Source organism: Pseudonaja textilis, chromosome 17, assembly GCF_049901715.1.
Source record: "Pseudonaja textilis isolate UNSWEBS1 chromosome 17, rPseTex1.2, whole genome shotgun sequence".
Lineage (NCBI taxonomy): Eukaryota > Metazoa > Chordata > Lepidosauria > Squamata > Elapidae > Pseudonaja > Pseudonaja textilis.
In genome coordinates this window covers 6,909,506-6,915,630 of record NC_142006.1, presented here as the reverse complement: position 1 = coordinate 6,915,630, position 6,125 = coordinate 6,909,506, and the positions used below count along the sequence as shown (strand labels likewise).

General features: G+C 48.6%; 1 protein-coding gene across 1 annotated transcript in view; it reads right to left on the bottom strand.

Annotated features, from left to right (window-relative positions):
• Window positions 1–3,378, bottom strand: part of NCS1 (neuronal calcium sensor 1) — a 19,634-nt gene extending 16,256 nt beyond the window's left edge. The window contains exon 1 of the mRNA XM_026712176.2: window positions 3,290–3,378. The gene's annotated coding sequence lies outside the window, so the exon portion shown is untranslated. The remainder of the gene's footprint in view (window positions 1–3,289) is intronic.
• Between the last annotated feature and the right edge of the window lie 2,747 nt (window positions 3,379–6,125).

Sequence of the window (6,125 nt, the reverse complement as noted above, 5' to 3'; positions counted from 1 at the left end):
CTCCCAGGCTCTGCTCAGCCGAGGCGGTGCTGCTGCTGCCGCCGCCGCCGTTGGGTTGCTGTAGTCCACGACGACGCGGCTCGGATCTTGCACCAATAAGGGACGGAGCCCAAGAAGAGGGCGGGTAGGTGGGCTGGCTGCCTTTTGTCTGCTTCTCCGGGCTGGGTTTCTTCCGTGCCCTCCTCGATCGATCGGGCCTTGAAAGGGGGGGAAGGGGAGAGAGCATGAAAAAAGGCTGGCCAGGTAGCCTTCAGCAAAGGATTTGCCGTGATTTGGAAAGGGATCTTTGCACCTCAGGGGTGGAAGCTTGGGGCTCCCTGAAGCTTGCAGGTGTTGCGTGGCCTGACTAGGTAACAGCTTCAGGACGAAGGAAGGTTTGCTCCCTGTTTAATATCAAAGGAAATCTAAGCTGGGTTGTTTGCTGGAGGCCAATTAGGTAACATCATCGGTGCTGGCAGGGAAGAGGGTTGGAGGAGGAGGAGGAGGAGGAGGAGGAGGAGGAGGAGGAGGAGGAGGAAGAAGAAGAAGAAGAAGAAGAAGAAGAAGAAGAAGAAGAAGAAGAAGAAGAAGAAGAAGAAGAAGAAGAAGAAGAAGAAGAAGAAGAAGAAGAAGAAGAAGAAGATTATAGGGTGAGAGACAGAATAGATAGAAAGAGAGGTAGAATAGATGAGATAGATAGATAGATAGATAGATAGATAGATAGATAGATAGATAGATAGATAGATAGATAGATAGATGATCGATCAAGGGCCTTCCAACTTGGCAAGTTTAAGACTTGTGGACTTCAACTCCCAGAATTCCTGAACTAACGTGGACTGGAGGAGGGATTCTGGGAGCTGAAGTCCACAAGTCCTAAAGCTGCCAAGTTTGAAGACCCCTGGGTTACAGCCTATCGAAATCAGGACCTTGGAGAGCTCTGCATCAGCCTTGTTAGAAAAAGTTAGACTGACAAGAGTTGAAAGGGACCTTGGAGGTCTTCTAGTCCAACCCCCTGCTTAGCCAGGAAACCCTACACCACTTCAGACAAACGGTTGTCTAATCTCTTCTTAAAACCTTCCAGTGTTGGAGCATTCGCAACTTCTGGAGGCAAGTTCTTCCACTGATTGATTTTTTTCACTGTCAGGAAATTCCTCCTTAGTTCTAGGTTGTTTCTCTCCTTGGTTAGTTTCCATCCGTTGCTTCTTGTCCTGCCTTCAGGTGCTTTGGAGAATAGCTTGACTCCCTCTTCTTTGGGGCAGCCCCTCAGATATTGCTTTCCCGTTCTTCTGAACAATAGCACTGAGACATATATACCACTTCACGGCCTTCTCTAAGGGGTTTGCGGAGTCAGCCTCTTGCCCCTCCCCCACAATAATCTGGGTCCTCACTTTACCGACCTCAGAAGGATGGAAGGCTAAGTCAACCTCGAACCCGGTGAGGATCGAACTGCCGAAATGCAGAGAGGCAGCAGTGCCCTACTTGATGCCACCTCCTCAGGGGCAGCCGAGATCGGCCTCCTTGGCCGGTCAACCGTTCCAGCCATGGGAAGGTCCCACCAAGAGCCACTTGGTTAATTTTGCCTACTAAAATAATCCAAGGAGGTTGGCTGAGCCACAGAGACCTTGAGCCCGAAGAGCTGATTAGACTACTAAAAAGCCCTCTGCTTATTTTGATCCATTTCCAGGAATGACGGATGTAATAGAGACAATCCTGCCCTCCGAATATGAAGACGTTAAAAGCCAAATCCTGTCCCAACGGATTAAAATTATCCTTGTTCTGTCACGGCCTGTCAGGTTCTAGTCCAAAATTAGCAGGGTTGAGGCCATAAAGACTCCAGGAGAAAGAAACCACATTTTGGTCAAGATGTTATGTAACGAAAGGATGCCAAGAAAAAAAATGAAATGAAATGAAACAAAAGGCTTCTCTCCACTCTTCCACCAGATTGTTCAAAAGAGTTTGCTTTTTAAATGCCTTCAAAGGAAGAGAGAGTGTCAGTGAAATTCATCTGGAGGAAGTGTGAAGTTTCTGTACTTATTTAGTAGCAATTTGGCCAGGGAAATAGAAGTGCTTGTTCTTCTGTAGATTGTCTCTGGTTTTCCTGGGGGCTGAATAGAAGCGGGGAAGAGGCAGAAAAAGAAGTTGCAGGTCGCTGGAGAGATCCTTCCTTTCCTTCCTTCCTTGATTTCAGCATCCTTCTTTCCTTCACTTCAGTATTGTCCCTCCCTCCCTTCTCTCCTCCTTCCCTCCCTCTCCTTCCTTCCTTCCACCCACCCACCCTTCCTGATTCCTTCCTTTTCTATCTGATAGAGTGGTATGGGTACCTCACTTGATCTTGATTGCAACAGAGGGATACAACCGAGATCAAGTGAGATACTAATACCACTCTATAAAGCCTGAGTAAGACCACAGCTAGAGTACTGCATCCAGTTTTGGTCACCACGCTATAAAAAGGATGTTGAGACTCTAGAAAGAGTACAGAGAAGAGCAACCAGGATGATTAGGGGCCTGGAGGCTAAAACATACAACGAATGGTTGCAGGAACTGGTCCTGGCTAGTCTAGAGAAGAGAAGGACCAGGGGAGACAGGAGAGCAGTCTTCCAGTATTTGAGGGGCTGCCATAGAGAGAAGAGGGGGGGGGGGTCAAGCTATTTCCCAAAGCACCTGAAGGCCAGACAAGGAACAAAGGATGGGAACTGAACAAGGAGAGATTCAACCTGGAAATAAGGAGAAACTTTCTAACAGTGAGAACAAGCAGCCAATGGAACAGAAGTTGCCCTGGGAAGTTGTGGGAGCGTCATCGCTTGAGACTTTCAAGAAGAGATTGGACTGCTATTTGTCAGAAATGGTGTAGGTTCTCCCGCTCGGGTGGGGGGTTGGACTAGATGACCTATAAGGTCCCCTAGTGCAGTAGCATTGCCAGAAACCCTGCCATGCCTATTTATTTATCTGATCTTGAAAGGGGTGCCCTTACGGAAGATTACGTGAAAGTAGAAGCTGTGTCCCATAGCTACGGTTTTGGGTTTGTATGGACTGGGAATTCAGCGATGGCGTCATGATTCCAATTTCCCCAGAGTTGCATGTAGGTAAGGAAGTAGATGGGTAGGAAGGAAGGAAGGGAAAAAAGAAAGAAGGAGAGAGGGAGGAAATGTAACCTTGAAAGCATTTCCCAAACATTCCTGTCTGTTTTTAACACAACCAGAGTAAGATGGTCTCCTTTTCACATTTTCCAAGGCCCGAGCAAACGTTTTATCACTCTCATCTCTAACCCTCTTAAGAGGCTAAAAAGGGTGGGGGGGGAGAAATATCGTACCAATTTCCACTTGGTCTGTCATCCAAGAAGTAGACAGCTTGGTTTAGCTTTGTCCAGTCTGGCCAAGGTCAGAGAGAGGCTGCAGTCTGACAACACAAAACAGAAGCTTTTACACTACATTACTACGACCATTACATTCCGAATCTCCAGAAACAGAATTTAGAATTTTGTTTCAAATCGCCTAAATGCAAGACAAGAAACTTGGGTGGAAACTCATCAAGGAGAGAAGAAACCTAGAACTAAGAAGGAATTTCCTGACAGGGAGAACAATTAAGTCAGTGGAAGGGCTTGCCCCCTGTCCCAACTGTCGTAAGTACATGCCAGTTGCCAAGCCTCTGAATTTTGATCACGTGACCATGACGACACTACAAAGGGGCCCCAAGTCACTTTTCCTAGTGCTGTTCGAATGGTGACTAAATGAATGGCTGTAAGTCAAGGACTACCTGTTGTTCACCCTCCGGTTGGATAACAATACTTTTGTCAACTTTGATTCATTCTGAAAAAAAAAAAACTTAGTTGGCTAAGGCCCAAATAGGAGACCACTAGACAATGTATAAAAAAAATAGAAGAAAACCATTCCAAATTGTTTTTGTATTGCTGAGAAAACTTTGGAGGCAGATTCATGAAACCAGGAGGGTTTGGAACTACCTCCCAAAAAATACTTTTCCTCCTCCTCCAATTTTTATCCTTATCCTAGTAATAATCCTAAGAGCTGCCAAGAAACGGGATCCGCTATGGATTTAGCCAGGTTTGTCTCTGTAACCTGGATCAGACTCTGGTTCGGTTCAGGGCAATTGCCACCCACCTGGCTGCGTTCAACTGCAACCCACCTGGCTGCAGTTCCCAAGGCCTAACGCCCCTTGCTTTCACTCCGGGAGTTATTTCACGCCAGGGCTTCCCACGACCTCTGAACACGCGTCCAGACGGCCAAACAGCCTCGAAGGCGATCCTACCAAGCTTGCGCGGGAGAAGCTGAACCGATCCCGGGTCCCGAGGATGCGAAGGCACGGCCGGGAGCCAAACGAGACATTCCCTCCCCTTTCTCACAAACTAGCTTTTCCCAGCCCCCCACTTGGACCCGAGGTGACTTTATTCCACCAACCACGGTTGAAACAAGCACCCAGCACTCATTCAGCTACCCTTCGGGGCGTGGGGGGGAGGCTAAAAAAACCCAGCCCTTCCCCCCCTTCCCCTCCTCCCTCCCCAGCCACCTTCCCCATTTCCCGTCGATGCGCTTTTGCGCGTCATTCTTCTTGGCAAAGGCGAGGCGAAGACGCGCCGCTCGGATGACGACGGGAGTGGGGAGCAGAGGCAGGCAGCCTAATTTTGCCTGGAGGAAGGTGTGGGGGGGGGGGGGGGCAAAGGAGGCCACGTGGAGCTGGAGACCGGGGGGAAGGAGGACCCTAAAGAGCCGGTCCGCGCAGGCTCCCACAAGGATAAGGCCCCCTTAGCTCCCACCTCCAACAAAAGGGGGAATCCCGAACCTCTCCAAGCGCGCTTTGGCTACTGAGTCACCTTGCGGGCGCCGGTTGGAGAAGCCGATGCTGCGGGATAGGCTCCGGGAAGGTGATGGGGGCGGTCGCCGGGAAGAAGGGAGGGGAGGAAGGACGAGACCCGCCCTCTGCCAGCTCCTTGAAAGGGGCGCGTGGGTGGGTGGGCGAGGCCAGGCTGGCGCTTGGGATCAGATTCCTCCCGAATGTGCCATGGCCAAACGGGTTCCGGGTTCAAGGAAGCCTATTGGCGGCATCCTTTTAGTGAACGTGGGGATTCTCAAATCATCCAGATCATGGTTGCCTCAAGGGTTTTTATTTTTTTTTCCAAGAGTTTTTTGGCTTTTCCAAAAAAAACACCTTCTCATCCCAAGAAGCTTCCTCAGATCATATAAGTAATCCTTCCATTCTTCCCCCAGTCAGAACTGAAGAAGCTTCTTGGACGAGAAGCGTAAAGTCTTCCAGGGAAAACCAAAAGTCCAGTGGCCTCTTGAAAAAAGCACCATTGGGACAGCATTCCCCTCGGCACCCTGTTCTTGGATCGCTGCAGCGGGGCTAGGCTCGTCCCGGTGGGTTTTTATTTTAAATTAATAGCTGGTCAAAACCTTTCCTTAGCGGGTTCTTTCCCTGCCAGGTGTGACTCTAGTATTAGCTCGTTCTCCGCCTGGGGTTACTTAAGAAGGGAAATGAAATCAATAAAAGAAATAAAATTTGCAAGGAAGAGAGAGCCCGCTTGGGAAACGCTGCAAGGGGGTTTTCTCGCAAGGGTTCTTGTAGAAAAGAGACGTCGGTGGCCTCCAGCGGGCCTTGCGTGATGCGAAATGGAGGACGTGACGGGATAGCAAGAATCCAAATGGGGGAATCAATGCTTCACCCTAGGGCTGAGTTAACCAGTTCTGGTTAACCACATCTGCCCCTGTGCAATTGGCAAACCATACAGAGGTGCAGTAAGTTAATATTATCTTGTAAGCAATTGACAAATCAGATCAAATCAATAAGGCAGCTATCATGTCACCGCTAGCATTTCTCATTGTTAATACTAGATATACCTAGTTCACCCAACCGTTCGTTTCATGTTTTAGCATCCAATTTCCCGAATCTATTTCTAAAACTTTTAAGCCTGCTCTCCAGTTTTTTTTTTATTCTTGGCAGTTATGCAGTCATCAAACGTACAACAGCTCCTTTTATAGTGTCCATTCAAAGTTACATCAGTGAGAAATAAGTGACTTATGACCAAGTTTCACCCTTACGACCACTGCAGCATTCCCCCAAAGCCATGTGATCAAAATTCGTAAGCTTGGCAACTAGGCTCATATTTATAATGGTCACTGTGTTCCGGGATCCCC